The sequence below is a fragment of the Microtus pennsylvanicus genome, chromosome 1 (assembly GCF_037038515.1).
Source record: "Microtus pennsylvanicus isolate mMicPen1 chromosome 1, mMicPen1.hap1, whole genome shotgun sequence".
Classification (NCBI taxonomy): Eukaryota; Metazoa; Chordata; class Mammalia; order Rodentia; family Cricetidae; genus Microtus; species Microtus pennsylvanicus.
The window spans coordinates 197,150,257-197,176,221 of NC_134579.1; the positions used below are offsets into that span (position 1 = coordinate 197,150,257).

Sequence of the window (25,965 nt, forward strand, 5' to 3'; positions counted from 1 at the left end):
GAACTTCTATCTTATCAGGGTTATTTTGATTATTGGAGAAGTCATATAACACATATCTCACTGTGGCTGTCACTTCAAGTTATGCTTTTCTTATTCATGCTTACTGCTAGGTTCCGCTAACTCATTTGTCTTTTTGCTATATAATGTTCCCATGTATCAAGATACCACATTGTGTTTATCCATTACACCATTGATGGCACTTGAATTGTTTGGAAAATTGAACTTTCATGAAAAATGATGCTAGAAACATTATTAATGTCATCTCATGCAAATAATAGCCTCACAGAAATGGAGGAAATATCATATTTAATAGCTACTACTGTCAAGGAAAGGAACACCTGAATATAAGAAAATTTTGAAGAGTGGATAGAATTTTTCAAGCCGAAGTAATAAGAAAAGATGTTCAATAATGACTAATCAAAAAGATGTGAATTACACCTGTAATGAGATACTGCTTTGCACTGCTCAGAATGATAGAAGACAGAAAATCATGTCAAACTTGTTTAAGGATGCTGCAAACATCACAGATGGTCTGTGAGTTGGTGTAACAGCTAACTTACAGGTGATTTCTTAATAGAAATGGAAATGAAAAATGCACTCTAAATTCAAGCAAATTATCAAATGAGGTTAATTTTCATAATCTATTCAGCAAGAAGTTACAGAAATATATTCATAATGCTGATATTCATTCTGTAGGATATTTCAGCTGTTTGTAAAATTCTGCAAGACTGTAATTTCAGTCTGTCACAAATGTCATAAGTTGATCTTCTACCTTGAAATGTATGTTGAAAAGCTATTTTATTCATGATGCGTCTTTCCCAGTTAATCCATCTGTTCTCCTTCACTGAACATTTTCGTTTTCAATAATGTTAGAATCTCAATCTTCCCAGCTTCCCTCCAAGGTAATATCTATAAGTATAAATGAATAGTTATTTTAAAGAAAATATAAAATGTCTGTTAATGTGTGTGAACATACTTGGCCTTCATAACACAGAAGTACAGATTAGAGTCATAGTACAGTCATGCTGAGAGGGGCTATACATTGTAGTGCCTTTTTTGGAAAGTACGTGGGAAAGCTGGTGGTTAGAAAGTGTGCCCTCTCATTACTTCCTTTCCTTCATTTTAGAACTGTCTTTGCAGCAAAAGGATGAGGTGTCCTCAAAAGAAATTGCAACAGGGAGGCATCCAAGACTACAAATCAAATACTGTGAAATTCAAGTAGGAGAAAATCAGTGGAACAAAGTAAGTGTTAAATGAAGCAAAGAGGCCAAGAGGTTTGGTCAAGTTAAAAAAAAAAATCTGAATGTGATACTCACCCCATGGCAAGCTCCAGGAACTGTCAGGCAAAGTAAGTGACTACTGAACTGACCCCAGAATCAAAGCAAGGTTTCTACAACCCACACAGCTAGGCAGAGTCTCTCCCTTCTATGAACATCTACTCTCTGAAGTCAGAAAAACAATTGCTAGAGAAACAAAACTCTTTCCCATCTTTCAAGATGGTGGGTGAAAAAGCCACAGCAAAGAAACCTGCAGCCAAGATGGCTGGTGATGTGGCTGCCGCTGGTATCCCTGCCACTGATAAGGCAAAAAGTGACCCCAAGGCTAAAAAGCCCAAGAAGGGTAAGCCTCATTGCAGCTGAAATCCTGTACTAGTTAAAGGAATTGACAGGTACTCACCAATCTGTTATGTATTCCAGAAAGGCCTTGCACAAAAGGAAACACTCAACTAACTATACCAAGGTTGAAAAGAAGAAGAAAAAGGAGAAGGTCCTTGCTACTGTCACAAAACCAGTCGGTGGGCACTCGGGAGGCAGAGGCAGGCAGATCTCTGTGAGTTTGAGACCAGCCTGGTCTACAAGAGCTAGTTCCAGGACAGGCTCCAAAAACCACAGAGAAACCCTGTCTCAAAAAACAAACAAACAACAACAACAACAACAAAAAAAAACCAGTCGGTGGTGATAAAAAATGGCTACACCTGGGTGGTTAAGCTTCAAAAAATGTCCTACCAAAAATGTGCCTCTGTAGCTGCTGAGCCATGGCAAAAAGCCCTTCATCAGCACTTGAGATGATTTCATGCCAGCATCACTCCTAGGACCATCCTAGTGAACCTCACAGGATGCCACAAGGGAAAGAAAGTGGTTTTTCTGAGGCAGCTGGGCAGTGGTTTACTGTTTTGATACTGTTTTGCTCCTCTGAGAAGAACACACCAGAAGTTTGTCATTGCCATTTCTACAAAAGTTTATATCAGCAAAATTAAAATCCCCAAACACCTGACTGATGATTAAGTTCAAGAAGAAGCAGCCGTGCAAGCCCAAGCACCAGGAAGGTGAGATCTTCAACACAGAGAAGGAGAAACACAAAATTACAGAGCAGCACAAAACTGATCAGAAAACTGTGGACTCACAGAATTTGCCAGAGATCAAAGCAGCTCCCCAGTCCCAGGGCTCCCTGCAGTCTCGGTTCTCTCTGACAAATGGGATGTATCCTCATCAACTTGTTTTCTAAATTGCTGAAAACCTAATTAAACAGCTTCATATGCTAAAACAAAACAACAACAACAACAAAAACAAATCTGGGACTCCCACAGCCAGATTGATTTCCCATACAATGTAGACAAACCCATTTTACTAGGTTTATTAACTTTTGCTCAAAACTAGTATAACCTTTCAAAGCACACACTCATCACACAAATATGCACACATGAATGTGCACATGTGCGCGTGCACACACATACACACATACACACATGCTACAGGTAAGTGGGTACTAATTAAAAGACATGTCTGAGTAGGTTTAAGACGGCTATGTCCTATTGAATTCCAACCTTCTGCTATTTAATGAGCTCAAAAGTGAGGAGAAATAAAATGATCAGTGGTCACCTGGAGCTCCAGGGAAGACATAAACGAGTAGAGCATAGAGTTTGGGGGACTATGCATAATACTGGGTCCTAGTTTAATTTCTGTTACAGTGGTAAAATATCCAAATGGAAAGTAACCTCAATGAAAAAGAAATTATTTTGGCCGACAACTTCAGGTTACAGGTCATCCGTACTTTCTGTCCCAATTGCACATTTGTTGAAGCTCAGAATATATAAAATAAAGTGTGGATGTCACTGAAAACTATAGAATGTAACTAATCATAATGTACTATTGCGAGGTCACTGATTAGAATTCATACAGAGTCCTGTATGTGGAATCTTTAAATGTTTTTGGGGTAGAAAGTGTGTCAGTACCCACTGTATGTCCTTCTAATTATTGTTGTGAATGTAAAGATGCCCAAAAACAATAAATTTCTAATTAGGCCATTTCCAGGAAATCAATTCCTAGTGATTCAGTTTATCAAGCAAATACATCATTTATTTAAAAAATTATCAAACAAATGAAGAAAGCTAATGACAAAATTGTAAATAATGGGCCTAAACAAGGGAAACTTCCCCTCCTATAAACACAAATTATTTAATATTAGAAGAAAACAAACCAACAAAATCTATTTAAAATGTTCCCCAAATAATTTGTTCTAGATTTCTAATTTTGTCTTTTTCAGTTTCATACATTTATATGTGGAATTTCAGCCATCCCCATGCCCCTGTCTGATCACCCATCCTTTCCCACTGACAGACTTCTCTGAAAGCGCTGCTCCAACTTTCATGTCTTCTCTCTGGATCTGGCCCTCTGGGTTTAATTAGAGTGGCTTGCATGAGTATAGGAGGGAGGTTGCTTAATGGGGCATGGGCAAATCGTCAGTTTATACACTGATGAAGACAACAACTCCTCCCCCAACAGCATTCATTGTCATAGAACTTCTGAGAGGCATAGGGCATCATGGATCCCTCCCCGTCTCTGATTTAATGTTGAGGGATCTAATCTTGCGCGGGTCTTGCACAATCTAACGGATTGTGGTAAAGTCTCAGAATTGTGAAGCCGAAGCAGGATGATTGCTATTGGTTTTGGGCCAGGCTAGGCTAAACAGGTATGCCAGGGATAGTGACAGGCCCTATTGCCAAGAACCTAGCAAAAATACTATGTTTGGAGAAAATAATTTCATATGAAAACAACAAATGGCAAGAAGACAAAAGCAAAGGAGACAAAGATGACTGTAAGCCAACTCACAGCTGAAAGCATTTGCTGCCCACCCCATACTGCCCATCACCTGCTCTCACCAGCCTGCTCCCTCCTCCATTAATGTCAGGCTTAACCATATTTTGCAAATGGTTTTGGAAGACAGAATGTCAACAGAATAAGATATGCTCAAATATAAAAATGGATCCTTGTATCACTCTTCCTGCTGCCATGAAAAAGATAGGTCCCATGTAACTAACTGGTCACATAATTATCACAGACCCACCAGGAGCTGTGTGGAGGAAAGCCATGGTGAAAACCAAATACTTCTTATATGTAAGCCACTTTTCTGATGCATTACTAACACTTTAGAATTCCTAATTGCTAGAAGAATGGATTTATTTCTCTGAGAATGAATTTGAGACAATTATATTACATTTCTATACCATCACTTATTCAGAGAAATAAAATGTTTTTGATATTTAGGACTACTTTGCCTAGACACTTCTTTGCATCATCCTCTAAGGAAAAAATAATAGTGTACACACACACACACACACACACACACATTCACATACACAAATATAAAGTCATTCTTTTCTCTAAGTCCATGTGGTTTTAGTGCTAAAAGATCTTTGATCTTAATAGATTTTATAATATTGTCAAGTTTTAGTCCCACTTAAATTCCTCATGTGTATGTCAAAAACTTCTGACTGACCAGTTCTCAATTCAGTAAATGCAATACTTCTTATTTCTAGCCTCTGTTTTGTCTCATGCCATTTATTTTCTTGGCAATATCCACAGATAATTTAATGAACCTGTACACGTGTGCATGAAATAATAAAAAAGCTATATAAAAGATAAACAAAAGCAAAATTAGTTTAGATAAATAGCTTACATTTTACTGTGTAAACAGTCAGGCACAACTTGGCTTAGAATCATAATGAAGCAGAGAGATAGTGGTCCCGTTACAAAGAGTCACCTTGAAAGCAGCATGACGTTACAGACAAGCATTGCCTGTGTTGTAAATGTACGCTGGCACAGAAGGGTAAATGTAAATTGTACATGCATTATAAATACGGAGTGATACAGGAAGATGGATGACTCTAATCCCGTGAGCTGCTTTGTTAGTGAAGCCTTCAAAACAGTAAACAACAGAATGTTCAATTTCCGAGCAGGAGAAAATTCACCTTATCTAAACTGTACAAAACAATGAATTATTGAAAGTAAGAATTTGAAATTCATTGTTGCCCAAGAAAGTAGTCAAAGGACATTTCAATGAAAATAAACTGGAAGGCCAAACAACTATTTTCTCTGTGGGGCTTCGGGTGCCTCCTTGAAATTTAGCTACCATGTTTCTGCACATACATCCAAGTATCCTCATTTTTTGCAAATATCAATACCACATGCATATCCAAAACACCAAGAAGGTTAAGAATTACTCAAATACATACTCAAAAAATTTCTCAGATTTCATAGGAATCGTAATGTGTCTAGGAAAATAATAGCTACATTGTAGGCAATGTGTACTTTCAGATGTATAGATATCCTCCTATTCTACCAGCACATGTGTTTTAAGGTATATAATTTAACTACTGGTAAGTGTGAACTTCTTTTTCTCCACATTTTCAGCTATATTTAGGATAAGGAGAAGTCTCCATTTTTGTCAATATGATAATTTCAAAATACTGTATAATTTTTAAATTTATAGTTTCATCATTATTTTTAATATTGAGCATTTATTTTAGAAAAACGTTATAACTTCCTTTTTTATTTGAATACTGGGACATGTCTCAAATGACAGAAAAACACAAATGGCAGCAATATTATAACACATTGTATAATAGTTTAAAAGAATGAAACACAGATGCAATACTACGCATAAATTTGCTAAATAAAGAATTCCCCAAATTTATACCTCCACATGAAAGTGTTAACAAGTCTTAAAGAGACATATTCCCAGTGCAAATGATTGTTTCCTTTGGTGAAAGAAAATCAAATGTTAAAAAAATAAGTCACCTAGGTATATGACAGTATGTTAAAGAGGTAGGGTTCATGCAGATTCTTCAGGTCTATATTAATCAGAAATGTCTAGAGTAACAGAATTTTAGAATGAATCTCTAAAGAGACAGAAGATTTATTAGAATGACTTGCAGGTTGCAATCCAACTAATCTATAGATGACTGGCTGTGAAAGCAAACTCCAAGATTCCAGTAGTTGCACAGTTCATGGGGCTGGATGTTTCAGCTGGTCTTCAGTATAAGCTGGAAACCTGAAGAAATGGATTCTTTTTTTTTTATTTTCAAGACAGGGTTTCTCTGTAGCTTTTGGTTCCTGTCCTGGAACTAGCTCTTGTAGACCAGGCTGGCCTCGAACTCACAGAGATCCACCTGCCTCTGCCCCCTGAGTGCTGGGATTAAAGGCAAGCTCCACCACCGCCCAGCTAAGAAATGGATTCTAATTCAAGTGAAGGAATTAGGCTTGCCAGCAAGAGTAAATAAGAAAAGAACCAAAACTCTCTTCTTCCATGTCCTTATATAGGTTTCCATATCACTTAGCAAATTTGTTATGGTTTTTGACTCTATAAGAGGAAAGCCACGCCCACTCCCAGTGACCCCTGCTCCCCCTTCCCGCCATCTTGGATCACTTACTGTTCCCTCTTCTTGTGCACATCTCCCCCTTTCCCCCCTACATTCTCTCTTCTCTTCCTTCTTCCCCCATACTCTCACTTTCCTCTAAGTAATAAATATTCAATTCTGTTCTATTCTGTACAATGTGTCCATGTGCCTTTTACCTGCTGCCTGCTCATGTCCACCTGCTGCTCACCATTGTTTACAGCATGTTTAAAAATATATGTAGGCTTGGGAGAGAAAAGAAAAAGAATAGAGAAAGTCCTTAAGAAAAGAAAGAAATAGCTGGGTGGCAGTGGCGCACATCTTTAATCCCAGCACATGGGAAGCAGAGGCAAGCAGATCTCTGTGAGTTCAAGGGCAGCCTGGTATACAGAGTGAGTTCCAGTACAACCAAAGATACACCGACAAACCCTGTCTCAATAAAACAAAAAATAAAAATAAAAGAATGAGTATGAAAGTAAGACCATGTAAAAATGGAAAATAAATGGAGTTTGGATACTACAAGCTATTGTGTTGACTTTGGATTGTTTAACTGCTGAGGAAGGCCAAGAGCTGCACAACGACATTTGATGAAAATGCCTTGTCTTCAAAATATAAGTAAAAATACATGTTACTTTGGAGAAGAGGTTATGTTTTTATTTCCATATGAAATGAGAGGCTGTAGATTCATTCTGGGTTAAGAAATATCAGGTTTGATTGAGGAAGACCCCCTGAACAATCTCCAATAGGAGCAGAAGGCCCAAATGATACAACGCTTCAGAACACCTCTGTTTCAGTTTCTTCTTAGTTCTACATCCAGAACAGTCTCAAGACTTCTGACTGATATGATTCAGCCTCAAAGAACATTCCAGTCAGGACTTGGCCATAATCCTAAATTTTCTTTTGGTCCTCAGACTCTCATCACCCCCAATCAGCAGGAAGTAGCCTACAAAACTTAACTCACATTTCAGAAAAAGAATGATTATGAATGTTTGTCTTGTTTAAAGTATTGGTTACAAGTTGTTATGTGCTACAAGCTGCAGCATTATACAATCATTTCTCAGCCTTCTTTTCACAAGTGACTTATCAGAACCAAGGGATCTGGTAAAGGCTAAACCAAAAGGCAAGACTTTTTGGTGTTACTGATTTGTGAATAAAGTGGCTGTCCTTTGCTATAGATTTTTCTATATATATTTTGCTGACTCCCTTTCTATTACATAATTAGAAATTAATTCCCTAGTCAGAACAGCTTCCCACTTCCAGACCTCCAATCATCTTTCCTAGATAAATACATAGATCTGCCTTCTTTATCAACAGACATTTGGTCAGAGTTGAGGGTCCAGGCAAAAAGATATTAAGATATCCACAGATTCCAAGTATATAGAATTACTACCTGCCCAAGCTGATGCTCTGGGTTTACCCCCACAAAACCCATGACTACAATGACTAATAACAGCATAGCCTGGAACTGATAGTTTAGAGGCTTAAATGTCTTCTTTACTTAGAGCAGAAAGTCTAACTCCAGACCTAGGCCCTTAGAAACTACAGTGTCTGATGTTTGTGCTATCTGATCAAGAGCCATCAGCTTCCCCCTGACTGTCTATGTTGGTTGCCTGGTTACCTGGTAGCCTCTATGCTTGCTGGGAGAAAAGAAGTGGCATGCTGATTTAAACAATCTATGCCCTATTCATAATTTTATTGAAAATAAACCTTTCAGACCTTTACTAACCACCTAAAAATATAGCATAGCACACTAACCTTCCCTTCTAGTATTCTCTGATAATTTAATTCCTTTCTTAACTAACTTTCTCCATTATGGAGTTCAGCACACATGTAATAGCCACTCCCATGGACATGTGTATCTCTGAAAACACTTATCTGATTTTCTATGGGGCACAAGAATTCAGGCCCCGGAACCTGCTAAGGCTGGGGAATTGCTGGTTTTTAAGGGTACATATGACTGGGAACATTTGTAACTGGTAGAAGTAAGAAGAATGTAAAACTAACAATAGTATAGAACTAATAACAATGTAGAAAAAGGGAGAAAAAGAAGGAACAATAAGAAATGATAGATTGGAGAAAGAATAAAGAATTTGGATTGATGGGACCTGTTGTGAGTAGACTTCTTTACTCTCAGATTTTTACACCCCCCCCTTAGCTATTTGTGGCTTCTTTAATTGAACCCTGAAAAAAGAGTCATAAAGGCCAGAACCTTTAAGCCTCCCATTAGTTATAAAAAATGGTTGGGAAAAAAACTAAACAAAGGAGATTAGATTCAGAGTGGTGTATGAGGTCCTTCTGTTTATGTCTTGCTTTCATTGGTTTAATGAATAAAGAAACTGCCTTGGCCTAGTTGACAGGACAGAACTTAGGTAGATGGGGCAGAAAGAAGTGAAAGCTAGGAGGAAGAAAGCAGAGTCAGGAAGACACCATGGATTCTCCACCTGAGATGAACATCCATTAGAATTTTACCTGGTAAGCCACTACCACATGGCAGATTAATAGAAATGGATTAAATTAAGATGTAAGAATTAGGTAATAAGAAACTAAAACTAATGGGCCAAGCAGTATTTTAATAAGTGCAATTTCTGTGTGATTATTTTGAGGCTAAGCTAGGTGAGAGACTGGGACAAACAAGTGGGCCCTTTCTTTGCCACATCAGAGTTCTTGTTTTGAAAAAAAAGGGGGGGGAGTGATGTGGGATAATGCTCTTGTACCCTGTAAAGATTTGTTACTTAATAAAATGCTGATGGACCAGTAGATAGGCAGGGGAATAGGTATATTCAGGAGAATTTTGGGAATAAAAAAGGCATAGTCTGCAGTCACCAGTCAGACATAGAGGAAGCAAGATGAGAATGCCTCACTGATAAAAGGTACTAAGCCATGTAGCTGACATAGACAAGAATTATGTGTTAATTTAAGGTGTAAAAGCTACTTAATAATAAGCTTGAGCTAATAGTCCAAACAGTTTATAATTAATATAAGTGTCTGTGTGTTTCTTTGGAACTGAACAGCTGTAAAACCAGATGGGATAGAAACTTCTGTTTACATTTTCAGAGGAAGGTGTATCCCAGATTAAATGTGTGTTTTCCTTCCTCAAAATTTAGATTCAAAGCATGCTTTTCCCTAGCTAGAAAGATCTGAATTAAAGACATATCTTCCTTATTCAAAGATTCAGATTAGAAGTAGATCTCCCTACTTGAAATTAAGCAAAACATCCTTCACAACTGTGTTCTCCATTTTGAGCTGTTAGTTCCAGATGTAATCAAGTTGACAACTAAGAATAGCCATCACAAAGTCATTGAGGGCTAGTACTGAGATGGTAGTTCTCCTTAATTTCTCCAGAAAATTTATCTTAAAAAATGAATGTCTCAGTTGTCATTGATTTGAGTTCAAGATAAATTTACCTGATTATTATGCTCAAACTGTCACCCTTGCTATTCTGCCTTGAGGTGATAAAGGCTAGGTGTTCTTATTTCATTTCTGTTGTTATGATATCATGATAAAAAGCAACTTGTCTAAGAAAAGTTTTGTTTTAGCTTCCAGTTCTAAGTTGTACCCCATTGTTGTGGAGATACCATAGCCATAGTAGACTAAAGCAGCCATTCATATCACACCCACATTCATGAACAGAGGGAAATTAAGGCATACATGATTTTTGGTCCCTTTCTTGTCTTTAGTTCAATTTCTGCACTCTCCGATAGTTGAGTTCTTTCTCTCCAAGAGATGGTTCTAACCAAACTGGTCTGGGTTTTCCCATATGAGTTAACTTAACTAATACAATCATCCAAAGATTTGACCACAGACTAGCCCAATATAGATAACCCTTCATTGGGATTTTCTTCCCAGGTGAGTCTATATTATATTAAATTGACAGATAAAGCTAACTATCACACTAGGGGTTGTCTATAATATCCAAAACAATGAGCTATATAAACCTCTTCTACTTGATAATCAGTCTCTCCCAAGTATTTTTATAATGACATAATGCTGGCAATACTTTCCAAGTGCAAGTAATAAATTTTCATATTAGCAATAATTTAAATGATAGAAACACATTTTCTGAGAAAAACAAAAAGAAATAAAAATCAAAACATATAAATTAGCATGCTTTAATTATCATTGCCATACTTTTATTACTATGTGTTTCATGTTTTCATAATTGATTCACTTTATAAATGTTCAGCTTGCCAAAGAAAATATGTTCAATGACACAACACAATAGCTTGCCAAAGAAAATATGTTCAATGAGACAACACAATAACTTCAGGTAATCAGGCTGACTAAAGTCATTTTATTTTGTGCACATATAAATTATTCCATTGTCAGAAACCCATTGCCATTGTTCTTGAGTTCTCAGTTTGTGGGAGCCTAGGCAGGTTGGATGCTCACCTTACTAGACCTGGATGGAGGTGAAGGTTCCCTGGACTTCCCACAGGACAGGGAACCCTGATTGCTTTTCGGGCTGGGGGGAGACTTAATTGGGGGAGGGGGAGGGAAATGGGAGGCGGTGGCGGGGAAGAGACAGAAATCTTTAATAAATAAATAAATTAAAAAAAATAAATAAATAAATAAAAAAAATTATTCCATTGTCTATAACCAACACGTTGTAAAGATAATAGTAAATAGTACCTGTACATTAGGCTTCCTTTGTCTAATAAATTTAATGATCAAACACTTAATATTTATGTTTTAGAATATTGTTATATTAAGTCTATTAAATATGTCCCTATTAGTTCATCAGTTTCATATACTAGTTTTACCAGCAAGAGGGTATATTTCTTTTGCTCAATATTGATAAAAATCCACAAATTGTTTTTCTCTCCCATTCTGCCTTAGATTTGCAAGACTTTAACAGAGACTAAATAGCATCAAAGTTCACAATCAATGAAGTCATGTTCATATGACACCTACTGTCTTCCATGCATAGTTTCTAAGCCTCAGTGGTAATACTATTAACTTCTCCCACAAGACTCTATTAGGTTATTATTGCCATTTTCCATTTTACACCTTAAATATTTCTTCTTAAATCATCAAAATGACTAAGAGTAATTAAACAAATGACAGTTAATGATGGTGTGTAAACGGAATAAGGGAAACACTACTCCTTTGCTGCTGGGAGTACAAACTTGTACAAACACTATGGAAATCAGTATGGTGGTTGATCTAACTTAAGGTCCAGCTACACCACTCTTGGACATATACCCAAAGGACTCTCTGTCCTACCACAGAGGTATTCACACTTGCTCATCCAGGTTCCATGTTGCTATGTTCAGAAAAGACAGAAATTGGAAACAACCTAGAGGTTCCCCCAATTAAAAAAAATGAATATAAAGTAAATGTGGTACAATGAAGTGTTCTCAGCTGTTAAAAAAAATGACATTGTAGAATATGCAGGCAAATGGATGGAACAAAAAAACAAAACAAAACAAAAAACAAAACAAAAAAACTTCCTGAGTGAGGTATTCCAGACTCAGAAAGATAAATATGGTCAGTGACTTGTTTAGCCATCAATGAAATTTCTCCTACAGAAGATGAGAGTGAACACAGAGACCATAGTCAGACATTATGCAAAGGGAAAGAGACCTTGAAATACTCAGCCCAAATGGGATGTCTTCATCAAATCCCTCTTTTTGGAACTCAGAAACCCTGACAAAGGTGAAGCAGAACGAGTGCAAAAGTCAAAGGGGATGGGAGACACCAAGAGAATACGTCTAAATCAATAAGAGGAAAGCCCATAAAAACTCAAAGCAACTGAAACAGCATGGGCACGAGCTGCCCCAGTCTGCACCAAATACTCTGCATATATATATATATATATTATGGCTTCCATTTTTGTGTCTTTATGGTGTTCCTGAGTATATGAGTCTGTGACTCTTGTAGCTTCTCTTGGGCTCTTTTCCTTCTGTTTGTTTTTTCCAATTTCAATGTGATTGTTTTTTGTTTTATTTTATTTTTTTAATGTTTTACTGTTATCTCTTAGTAGCATGATATTTCCTTTCTTCCTTCCTTTCTTTCTTTTGGTTTTTCAAGACAGGGATTCTCTGTATATCTCTGACTATCCTGTAACTCACTATGTAGACCAGGTTGACATCGAACTCTCAGAAATCTGCCTGTCTCTGCCTCCCTGAGTGCTGGGACTATTTGTGTGCACTACCACAGCCTGGCTTGTTATTTAGTTTTTAATGAGAAGCAGAAGGGAATGGATCCAAATGGGAGGGCAAGTGCAGAGAAAATGTGAGGAGTAAAGGAAGAGGAAATTGTAGCCAGAATATATTTTGTAAGAGAACAATCTGTTTGCAATAAAAGTTATGCACATTGGTACACAGAGAATTTATATAAAACTCTTTTCCAAAGTTTCATGATTAGTTGTAGGACACAATTTCAGTGACTGGATCAAGGAAGCAGAACCTTCTCCCATAAACATGGCACCATCATGTCAAATATCAAAACAAGTGACTCCAACCATAATACATGCTATATACGATTAAGTGTGTTTTCTGCTCCTGGATGGTGTCTTTGTTTTTCTTCCCTAATAGATTCTCCAGAGAACAATTGTTTCTGCTTCTAGGACTTTCTTGAACAATAGTCGGCTGGAGATTTCACAGCACAGTGGAAAATGGCTGTTCAGTGAGATTCCATCAACCGCTAAAGTATGTAATTTGTAGTTCTGAATGGGAGTTTGCAGGAGTTTTAGAGGAGGTAACACATGAAAATAAAATGTTTTGGCTCTTCTCATTCAGAAGAAAGTTGCTCTTCTTCTTTACCTCCAAGGGGAAAAAAAAAAGCACAATCAAATAGCAAAGAGATTTTCTAACACAAGAGTTGGCTAAAGTCTCCAGTCAGTTTTGTGCTAACAGTTCCCTCATTCGACTGAAATCTTTCCTAGTGTCTCATAAATTATTACAGTGAAGATGGCAGTTAGTGGCAAAACCCCACAAAACAGCTGACTACACACATAGTTTCTGCACTACATATTGTTAAATATGAATATTTTAAAGTTTATAGTCAACACTATCAGCTCATAGTTTCCAACAGAAAGATGTCCGTGGAGAGAAAGATAATTGGACACATTTGATGATCTTAGATTATGTTTGTCTTCAGTAACATTAGTCAAAGTTGCATTTATTTATCTCATAACAGCAAGAGAGCTGAGAAAAGAAATGCTGTTCTTGATGACAATGCCTGTTCTTATACAGCCACAAAACATAGTACAGAAAATTATTCAAAGCAGATGTGTATGCACACTGACATTTATTTCTTCATCTAAAAGATTGTCATTTTCTGCTTGCACTGAGCTGTCAAGGAGAAAATATTTTCATTAATACAGAGTGAATTTTTGCAGGAATTTCTTTTCTAATAGGATCTGCTGTCTCCATTCATTTTGTAATTGTCTTAATGAACCCAGGTTCCTCAAACTGGAGTCTTAAGCTGATTTCAACTCAATATACACAGATAATAATTGATTTGCTCCACACGGAACTGCTTCACGTTCCACCACAGAGACCTCACTAATTACAGGGATTCAGTTGTCAATGATCTATATGAACAACTTCTAGTCAGGGTGGCGACAGGTACAACTTGGTTATATAAAAATCTAGCTACCAATGAAAATTAAAGAATGTAAATACAGTGAGTATTTTATAGAACTTTCACAATAACACTTGTGGGATAACTGAGAGAGATTCTTGGAAATGACCTTTGAAACACTTGACAATTTGAGTTAGCTAACAGAGCAATCCATGTAGTGTTCAATATCCTGAGTAAATTGCTTTGACTGCCTTAGGTTATGGGGATATCAGTAAAGTCAATATGTTATTCATTTAGGTGGGAAACAAATAACTACAGAGTATACCCCGCCTCATCCCATCCATCATTTTGCAACCATAGCAGCAACCCAGTGACTCTGAAGGTATGGCCAGAGGCTATACATAATAGAAAAGTAACATGGAGATTCTAATCTTAGCCGTGGGACATCTCTGTATTAATACAAAATATATTAGGATGCAACAATATTCTAAATATATAGACAGTTGTGTTTACAGTAATAGCTAAATGATATCATCTGAATAAAATTGGAGAATGAAAGATGATTCAAGGACTGCCCAGTATACTAAAAAATTGGTCATGATTTCAGAGACTTTCAGTTTGATAAATCCATTATTTAAACCTCTATATACTTTAGTTTTTGCAGTTAAAAAAAATGAAATTGCCTCTATTCCCACGGTGTGTGGTTAACTTTGAAGACTGAAAAGAATATACACAACAGCTAAGAATTAAATTTATGAAAGTCAGAGTAAAAGATCAGTTAAAATTCTAAATTTCCATATGCTAGCAAAGAATTGTTAGAAATTAAAAATACGAAAAAAACAAATTCATTGATAATTACATTTAAAACATAGAATACTCATAAACAGATTTAGTCAAAAGTAGGTGAACACAGACAATAAAACTAGAAAATACTGTTGAAATTAAAAGAGGCACAAAATAATAGAGAATTTAGCCAGGCTCATGAAATGGATAACCTTATATTATTAAAATGTCATTTTCCTTCAATTTCTCTATAGCAACAATGTAATTTCAATCAAAGTTCTAGCAAAAGTTTTGCAGAGGTCAACAAGCTGGCTTCAAATGATACATGAAAAAGGGAGCTACAATATGAAGATTATTTTTAATGTAAGCAAAAGTTAGACAGCATTATACATTGTATGATTAATTAACTGTATGTGTACGGTGTGTGAGTGTCCTAAATTTATTGTTTGGTAATTAGGGTGTTTTTTTTTTAATTTCTTATTCATTTTACATTTCAACCACAGTTTTCCATTCCTTCCTTCCTCCAACCTTCTCCCACCCTCTCCCATATCCACTCCACACTAAGGGTAAGGCCTGCCATGGGGAGTCAACTAAGCCGGGCACATTAAATTGAGGCAGGACCAAGATCATTCTCCCCACACCAAGGCAGAGCACGGTATTCCACCATACGTAATCAGTTCCAAAAAAGCCAGCTCATGCAGCATAGTTAGATCCTTGCCCCACTGCTAGGGTCCCCACAGATAGACTAAGCTACAGAACTGTTGCTACCATGCAGAGGACCCAGTTAGGTCCCATGCAGGCTCCCCAGCTGTTGGTTATCAGAAGCCTTAAAGGTCTAGCCTCTAAAACTTCCTTTCAGGGTTCAAAATAAAGATGTCACGATAAGCGAAAGGAACTAAAATCTGAAGGTTAATATGTCTACCCATAACAAGTTCTTTCTATGTCTTTTTATTGTTCTCTCTTTCTTGTACTCTATTCTAACTCCTGTTCTGTCTGGAATTTCTTAATTCTAATCCTCTGTCTCAATCCTAATTTCAATTCCAATTCTCTGTGCTAATATTTTTCTTCTTTTTCATTTTCCTATCTCTGCTAGTCACTGGGACACTTTTGCTTCTGTTCTGGCTTCTGTTGACTCTCTTTGTTCTTACCCAGCTACAAAGACCCACAAAACCTTGCAGGCATAGGTAAGCAGACAACCTATGTAAACAGACAAGGGAAGTTTATGACTCATGGTCCATTAGCATTTTTGTCAAATATTAGGGAGCTTCAATGTTAGCAATCATTGAAGCTTGATGATTATCAAAGGCATTAGTGGAGGTTTGTCTTCCTATGGGTAGTGGGTAGATGGTTAATTATTTTTCCTGAGAGTAAAACACACACAGTAAATCTCCTGAACTAAAGTCATCAGTAAACTGAGGTGAAAGTGAGGTGAGGCCTTAGGAATCTTTTAATGCAAAGTTAGCTTTAGGTCATCACTTTTCTTATGCATAAGTGAGGTAAATACAAAGGCATGCTTACCTTTTCTATCTATGTAAATAGCTGTGAATTAACAGCTTTTAGAATGTAGTAATTCTATGACCTTGGTAATCTGGGAATGTCTTAAAAAAGATGCTTTTGCCTGGACCCTAAATGCTGACCAAGTGCCTGTCAATAAAGGTAATTGCAGGAAGGCATATCTCTATGTTTACATAAAAGAGAGAAACAAAAACCTGGTAGTTGGAAACAGTTTTCTTGCCTATGTCATGGTCTTCACACATAGCTCAAATAGTGCTGAACCTCAGGAGACAAATTTGTAACAGAAGGGGAGTCGGTTACAGCAAAAAACAGCTATTTCATTCACCAGGAAATAATTCCAATATGTCCTGTATCTTGGTTTAAACATCAGCCAAAGCCCTCTACTCTGATGAGTAACTTTGTGAAAAAATGAGTAATTACTGTATAATGTTCCTGCTCATAACAGTTGGTATAGAGTAAATGAATTCTCATTAGTTCAGCTCAGGTCCACTGTCTCTGTGGATTTTCTCTGTCATGATCTTAACTCCCCACCCAACTTTATCATGTAATTCCCTCCTCCCTCTCTTTGACTAAAAACTTGGGAGTTTGTCCTGGTGCTTGTGAATCTCTACATCTGATTCCATCAGTTTGGTAATTAATTTTTTTAGGCTGGTACCATATTGATTTTGTTACTATGGCTCTACAGGATTTTTTTTTGATAATTCTAAAATAATTCTAAATCATGCCTTGAACAGATATAATCATCCATTGGCAGAGGGCAAGATATAGAAGTGATTTTCAGATTTTTGTTAAATCTCTTTTCTGGATTCTTCCATAAGTTACCAAATGCCTACTGGGCAGTTTTATAATCATTGAACTGTTTTCATACTTTTTAACATCTCCACGTCACCTGTCCCTAGAATGTATGTCATTCCACTGCATCAATTAAGAATGAAACACTTCACATTCCCTTTACTCTATATTTTCCCTTTTATCCCCTAAACACAATGAGGTAGCACATCTCTTTAAGCCACAGGTACCAACATGCCCTAAATGAATTTCTTCTCCCTTCTCTTTCTAGCAATGTCATCTTCAGTTATAAGTTGGGGAAATGCTTAAAGCTCACATGTCCACAGCTAAGCTAGTATATGAGCGGCAAGGTGAGCACTAATCATTGGAATTTCCTGAATTACTTCCAACGATTAAATCCTAATGATAATTTCTAATGGTTGTGAATATCATAGCATTTATCTTATAAGTCATTAAAGATTTAAAAACCTGCATTTGGGCCAGTGAATCTCTCTGTTACATCCTTGTAAGTCAATTTCTGAACTTCATCCTACTGAGGCTCAAGATTAACATCATCATTGAAAAGTCCACCTTGAGGAAGCTGGGGAGATAAATACCTCAGTTTGTAGAAGGTTTCATCAGTATTAATGAAATCCTGGGTTCCATTCCCAGAACCACATAGACTGAATGGGGTCATGAACATATGTAATTTCAACACTTTGGAAGTGAGGAAATAACAAGTACAATTCCATCTTTGGCTATATGGGAAGTTCAAAGCAACCTATGTGTCATAAACAAAAAAAAAGAATGAAATACTCTATTTCAAAAAAAGTAATGGGTCATTGACAACTTAAAAGTTATTCCTTAATGTTGATTACAGAACCAGATTGTTAATGAAAGTCTGGAAGACAATTGGTGCTTGGATGCTGCCCAAATGATCTCTTTCAAGTATATGTGAAGTCTCTTTATTTGGTTTTCTTCTTTTCTAAAAAAAAAAAAAATCCTGTTTATCTTTTATATAACCCACTTATCACCAATCACAAAACATTTTCAAGAACTTTGTGCAAGAATTAAAGTGTTTTTTAAAACTCAATACTACAAATCCTAAGTTCCAAAGTGAGGAAAATTGGGTATGTTTTAGACATTTAATGCTAAAAGTCAGAGATTTTAAGAATGTTATTTCTCAGTCTATAATTCTCAATACTAATAAGGCCTTCAAATAAATATTTGTACCCCCCCCACACAATTAGACAAGTTGTATTCCCTTGTAGAACTATTTTTATGAATTAATAACTTATGTCTAGATTTCTTTTAGATAGAGAAAGAGAGAGAGAGAGAGAGAGAGAGAGAGAGAGAGAGAGAGAGAGATAAAGAGCTTAACACTAACCAGAGAGTGTGGTTTCATAGCAAAGTACTTGCCACCTAAGCAGAAACCAGCCACAGTCAGGCATGGTAGAGTGCCTTTCTGATCTGCGCATTCCAATGGAGAGGTGGGAGACAGAAGAGAGAAGGTGGGTGGATGGTTAGCATGGAAAAGAAGTTGTGAGACTCTGTCTCAAACACAGTAGTAGGTTAGGGATAACACTCAGAGTTCTATGAGCTCTATATACAGGACACACACACACACACACACTCAGAGAGAGAGAGAGAGAGAGAGAGAGAGAGAGAGAGAGAGAGAGAGAGAGAGAGAGAAATAATAGCTAAATAAGCTTAATGGCTTGGAATGTCATCTCTTAAATAAATAAAAACTCTGACCTAGATGGTGGAGGTAAATGACATAAATTTTATTGGATAGCACTTATCCTTCCTGGTAATAAGACTACCTATCTCATCAATTTTCCGTCTATTATGGATGATTAGTTTTTATGGTTACCAAACCTGATAAACCTGAGCGTTTAGAAAGGTACTTAAGTATGGAGATTAAAGTCATTTGTGAAAATTTTCTTTTTTCCCATCAGCCCTGGAGAAGTGAACTTATATCATGATCACCCTCTAACTCTCATGATACCAATAAAGGCTTCTCATATTAAATGATGTACTTCACAGCCACATAGAGTTCTTTGAGAAAACTGTGGGAAAGGTAACATTTTTCTTCCAAACAGCTTTTAGTAGCACAATACCAACAATGGCAAAGCAAAGAAAATCCTGCCATTTATTCTGCAAAAAAAAAAAAAGGCATCTGCTGCTTCCTTAAAGTTTCTAGTGTAGTATACTGAGAACCATGCCTAGACATCTTACCTGCTACACCCACAATAATTCCAAAATTCTGTGCATAGTGCTGTGGATAACAGAAAAAAGCAAAACATAATTCCACAGGAATGACTAAATGAAGTGCTTTTATAAATTCCTTCCAAAAACCACAGGTTTGTCTCTTTTATTATGCCTTCCACTCATAAAATAAGAACACTTTGGAAATACTTTACAGTTTAATAAACTCCTATAAATAATAAATATTAAGATGCAAAATTAGTTACCGTAAAGTATATCAAAATAACACCTCTATTTTAACAATTTTTTTTAGCTGATCAACCCAATTATGTGATGTGCCAGTCTCAACACTGTGGAAGCTAAAAGCAAGGTATAATTGGTTTTATTGATTTGTGACCAGTGTTCTCACCTCAGGAAGTTCAACATCTCAATATCGTACTGCAAACACAAGCTAGAAATGTCTATCTTATTAGTTAATATGCCCCTGCCTCAGAATATCCAGCAACCTTATATTCACTTTATTTCACATCCCTTGCAGAGAAACTGAAATTAATTACTCTTCCCAATCCCAAATGATTTCTAGCAGATTATTTTATTTAAGGTGCTATTCCAAAATCAGAAAAAGAGAATTGTATAAATTTAGTACTATCGAATCCACAGATTTAAAGTCAAACATATTAGTTTTTAAACAATCCTTGATCTATTATACATGTATTTAAGGATACAGAAAGAATATAGTCTTCTACCTTCTAGATTTACAGTCTATTAAAGCTGTCGGTTTAGTTATCATGATAGTACTGTAGACATAAAATGCAGGTTTTCTTGCAAACTGACTAAACAAATCAGTAGCGATCTATCCCGATGCAGTGTGGATCCTGGAATCAGTATCTTTGCAGGAAATAGCTGGTTGAGATTGAAAACTGCCCATTCCAAGAGACCTGACACCAGAAGTGCCTATCCCCTCTGAGAATAATTTCAGATTATTTCTTAGTCCCTTGTCTTGGGCTAACAGCCTAATCTACATGTGACTGTGCTCTGGGTTTTGTGCCATCTTTTCTAGGAGCTCCAAGAATGCTATGGACGAGTCTCAGACAGACTGAGAATTCCTCTTTCCCCACATGTGGGCAAAGCCAGATAGAGGGATGCCAGAGAACCCTGTATTCCTTATGGTAGAGGGCCACTGTTATCATCTCACGGTTACAGTTGTGTGTCACTTGGGTTAACATTTCTTATCTGCTCCTTTTCAACTGCAAAATGGTAAACACTGGCTTTGTGGGAGCCTAGGCAGTTTGGATGCTCACCTTACTAGACCTGGATGGAGGTGGGTGGCCCTTGGACTTCCCACAGGGCAGGGAAACCTGATTACTCCTAGGGCTGACGAGGGAGGGGGACTTGATTGGGGGGGGGAGGGAAATGGGAGGCGGTAGCAGGGAGGAGGCAGAAGTCTTTATTAAATAAATAAAAAAATAAGTAACAACAGAAAAAAATAAATAAACTCTGTAAAGTAAAGTAAAAAGTAAAGGCCTCTGCTGCCAAGACTGGTGACCCAAGTTGAGGTGCCAGAAACCACAAAATGGAAATAGAGAAGCAGCTCCCACACGTTTTCCTTGAACTTACATAAGTGTTTCATAACATATAGCTTCCAATAGTAAATAAAGGAATTTAAAAATTAAAACTATAAGCCAGGAGAAAAGGATAGCTAATAGCTCCTACTTTAAGTTTGAGTGTATACGCCAAAATATGCACTTGACAGGAAAAGGGCCTGATAAATAAAACCTAAGGGATTCAAAGCACAAAGGCATAGACAATTTTTGTTTAAAAAATTATCTCCTAAGAGAAGAGAGCCACTGTTTTCCAGCATCTCAACCAAATCATGGTCTCCTTTCCATTGGCTTTGACAGGCAATATGCATACAAGTGTGTGTGTGTGTGTGTGTGTGTGTGTGTGTGTGTGTGTGTATTTGTGTATTGTTGTTAGAGTTCCTGTTTCATTGTCATTGCACTCTCCTAGTGGGTTAAACCCATTACCTTTATCATATCTGATCTGCCTTGGATATTTATTACTATATCTCAGGTGCTGAAAAGCTATTACTTTATTTTCACTTTTTGTCCCTTTCATGAAAACTCCTAATTCGTGTGTGGCTACATTTTTCTGCCTGGAATAAATGTGTATGGGTTGTATTCTCTTGACATGTATATTGCTATTCATTGTATATATTAAAATAATAAAACCTTTAAAGTACGAATAAAATGTAAACCTTCCCACATTGACCCTTAAAGTTTATAATACAGCATAAATAATTAGTATTATTGTACTTAACATTGAATACATGTTTTCTGATACATTGAGTGGTGTGAGGTGGAAGAGAGAAAATGGTTACGAGTGGGCAATTGAGTGCATGGTATGAAATTTGCTGCCTGTATGAGGATAGTACTTGGACATGATCATGGAAAGTAATCTGGAAGTGTTCTCAGAATTAAACTCATTGTTACCTAGATTAGTTCTTTATTACATTGATTTGGGCATTCTTCAAATTCTTTGTTTATTTTAATTTTTTATTTTAATTTTTTTTCATTTTACATACCAGCCACACTTCCCCCTCCCTCTCCTTCTCCTGTCCTGCCCCCCTTCCTCCACCCAACCCCTTATCCACTTCTCAGAATGGGTGAGACCACAAAGTCTGGCATAGGAAGTTGAGGCTGGACCAAGCCCCTCCCCCCACATGGAGGCCCTAGCAAAGTATCCCTCCACAGGGAATAGGCTCCAAAATGCCAGTCCATGCATAATAAGGGCAACAATATATTCCTTTTGAAAAAGTCAACATTTGAGAACATATAAAGCATGGATAAAAATAATAAGGAGTTATTCATCATGTTGTTCGAATAATTTAGAAAAAAATCAAGAGATTATTTATGAAAATGTATTTTATAAGAAATCAATATTTTTCATAATGTAAGCTATCAACAAAGTAGGTCTAGAAGGATAGAGAATTATTAAGGAAAAGCTGCAAATCCTTTTATTGTTTGTTTTTGAAGAGTCTTACTTATTTACCCAGTTTGGTTTTGAACTCCATGAACCATCTGCTTCAATTTCTTGATTGCTAGCTAGTGTACAAATTTGCACCACACCACAACACTCAGATCAACAAATCTTATGTATGAATTTCCCATCACATTTAAGAGTGAAATATTGAATATTTTACATCTAAATTGAAGAGGAAGCTAAAGCAATCCCATTTTACCATTCCTTGCCGAGACTATAAAGAAAATTCTATAAGCAATAAAGCAACATAGCAATGAAAAAAATATGAAAACAAAAAGTAATTAAGGAAAATTCTGTTTGCAGATCACACAATTACCTACATAGACAATTATAAGCAATAAATACTGAATAATTAATCTAAAATTGAAACAAAGGCTACAACTAAAAGATAAATACAAAGCCAAATGCAACAAGTATTCTTATATTATAGTATCTAACATTAGGAAACACTTTTAATACTTTAGATTAATATAATGTTAGAAGAAATATTTTAAAGAAAAATTAATAATACCAGGTGGTGGTGGCACACATCTTAAGTCCCAGCACTCTAGAGGCCAAGGCAGGGAGATATCAATGAGTTTAAGGCTAGCCTGGTCTAGAAGAGCTAGTTTCAGGATAAGCTACAAAGTTACAGAGAAAGTCTGTCTCAAAAAGGAAAGAAAAATTAATAGAAGATGAAAATAAGTAATAAAAAAATAAGCGAAAAGCCCTAATAAGAGAAATATCTAAGTAATAAGGTGATGTACTATTCTAACAGGAGGACTTACTATTTTAAGCTGTCATATATAATTAAAATAATTAATATTTCATATATCAACCAAAATCTCAGCCCAACTTTTCTTTTAATTGGTGTGTCTGTTCTACTTCTTTCAATTTATGTTATTCATACAGAACTACAAACCCATGGAATTTTTGAAATAATCATTATTAAAGAGAAAATGAGTGGAAGCTAGCTCACTATAGAGCTACAGTAATTCAAATATTGTGACATAAAAATGTGAGGATACAGATTAATAGAACTAAGTCTACAATTGGTATCCACATATGAAAAGAAATCGATTTCCCACAAAAACCCCTTGTAACTTTATAAAGGGAAGAATGCTGTTTCAATGAGTGGATTCCCACAACTGTATACATAAATTAGAAATAATGAACTTCAGATCATGGTTCTGAAAGACAAATATTTGTAATATTTTCATAAGAAAACTATAGAGGAAAGACTTTGCTACCTTAGGTTAAAAAATCACTTCTTAGAAAGCATGTGCAACACAGACACACACACATATACATGCCTGCTACACATATGCACACCACATACACACACACACACACACACACACCATTGACCATAAATAAAAGCAAGGACAATTTGGAATTCAATAAAATAAAAGTTTCTCTTCACCATTAAGAGCAACGTTTCCTTTTACACTATTCATATTCATATAATAAAGCAATTTTTTTCTTTAGGGTAAAGAGGGTCATTTGGCTTATAATTGTAGGTAATACTCCACTATTACAGGGAAATCAAGGCAGCAACTCGGTGGTGGCACGCGCCTTTAATCCCAGCACTTGGGAGGCAAAGGCAGGCAGATCTCTGTGAGTTCGACGCCAGCCTGGTCTACAAGAGCTAGTTCTAGGACAGGAACCAAAAAGCTACAGAGAAATCCTGTCTCGAAAATCAAAAAAAAAAAAAAAAAATGGCAGCAACTTGAAACAGATATTCATATCCCATACCTTCTTTCATGAGCAGAGGTAAATAAATGTGTGTATGCATTCTTGCTTGTTTGTCTATGCTCAGCTATCTTGTTCCTCTTTACACAACCTAAGACATAAAGCCCAAGGAATGATACTGCTACAGTGAGATGGCTCTTTCCATATTAATAAAAGTAATCAAATAATTCCTTATATATGCCAGAGGACAGCCTGAATTTGATACTCCCCTCTGAGGTCACTATACAAGGTTGAAAGTTAAAGCTAACCAGTTCAATCACTCCCAGTGGACTATAGACAACTTACATGTTAAACCTGACAAATTCATGACAAGGATGACTTTAGCCTCTTCCTTGGCCTGGTTCAAAGCAGATGTCCAGCTAAAATGAAAAGGGTGAAAACTGAGAAACGCTAGTTGTGGTGGTTTGAATCAAAGTGGCCCATGAAGCTTTAGTGAATAGTCCTATTAGGATATATGGCCCTGTGAAAGTAGCTGTGACCTTGTTGGAGGAAATGTGTCATGCGGGGGGGGGGGGGGGAGTTCAGAAGTTGAAGGCAGGCCCAGTGTCTCTCACTCCATCCCTTCTGTATGCTGATCCAGATGTTGAACTCTCAGCTATCTCTCCAGCACTTTGTCTGCCAGCATGCCACCTTGATGATAGCTGACTAAATCTTAACTAAAATCCAGCCCCAATTAAATGGATTCCATAATAAGAGTTGTGTGGTCATGGTGTCTCTTCACAGCAGTAGATACATGACTATTACACTACTGATTTTTAATAAGAATTTATTGCAAAATATAGGAAAGTTATTCATGATGTTTAGGTTCAAACATTCTGGTTAAATTTTCAGATAAGCAAGCTTTAGGTGAAGACTGAATTTCAAAGCATTTATTTTTTTCATTGACTTTTTTTGTCAAAATATTTATATTGAAACCCAGGACTTTCTGCATAGTTAGCAAGTACCCTACCATTGAACTATTTCATTGTGGGCAGGGGCTAGGTTTATTATATATAGTCTTTACTATATACAACTATCTATAAAGTCTCTAGAACATTTATCATAAATACATGTTAAACTTACCAAATGCCTTTTCAGCATCAGCTGAAATAATTACTCTAGCTTTTGTTCTTAATTTATTTTTATTGTGTTTTACATGAGCTGGTTTAGATCTGCTGGATCATCTAGTTCTTTCTGAGATGAAGCCCACTTGGTCATAATATATATTCTTCTGCTTTGTTTGCTTTATTTTCCCTTTTCTTTCTTTGTGTGTGTGTGTGTGTGGTGTGTGTGTGTGTGTTGTGAATAAGTACATAAAGATATGTGATGATGAAAGTGTGAAATTTATTGTGAAACCCCATAGTTCCACATGGTTGCTTTACTGTATAAAACTTCACTGAGATGCATAGACTCTGAAACTGGCTAAATTTGCTATGTGATTTTTTTTTATTTGCAAATCCTTTATTATAAAATTTTCATTTCAGAAAAGGAGGGCTTACTGAACAAACACATGTGGGAATTTGGAAAATAAGTTATATTAGGCAGAGATAGAAAAGTTTAAATATCATAAATTCTATATTATTCTCCAGCGGCTGATGAGAAACTGGGAGTAGAGAACGTTGGAATTTGTCTCACATTGGACAATGAGATTTACCCTTTATATTTCCAAGGAACGATAAAGAATGTGTCCAGAAAAGAATCTTGAACTCACAGTAGTTCCCTCAAGTTCAGGGCATTAT

The 25,965-nt window shown here is 36.4% G+C and overlaps 1 pseudogene; it reads left to right on the top strand.

Annotated features, from left to right (window-relative positions):
• The first annotated feature begins 1,496 nt into the window (after positions 1 to 1,496).
• Positions 1,497 to 2,505, top strand: LOC142837782 (large ribosomal subunit protein eL6 pseudogene; annotated as a pseudogene).
• Positions 2,506 to 25,965: the final 23,460 nt, after the last annotated feature.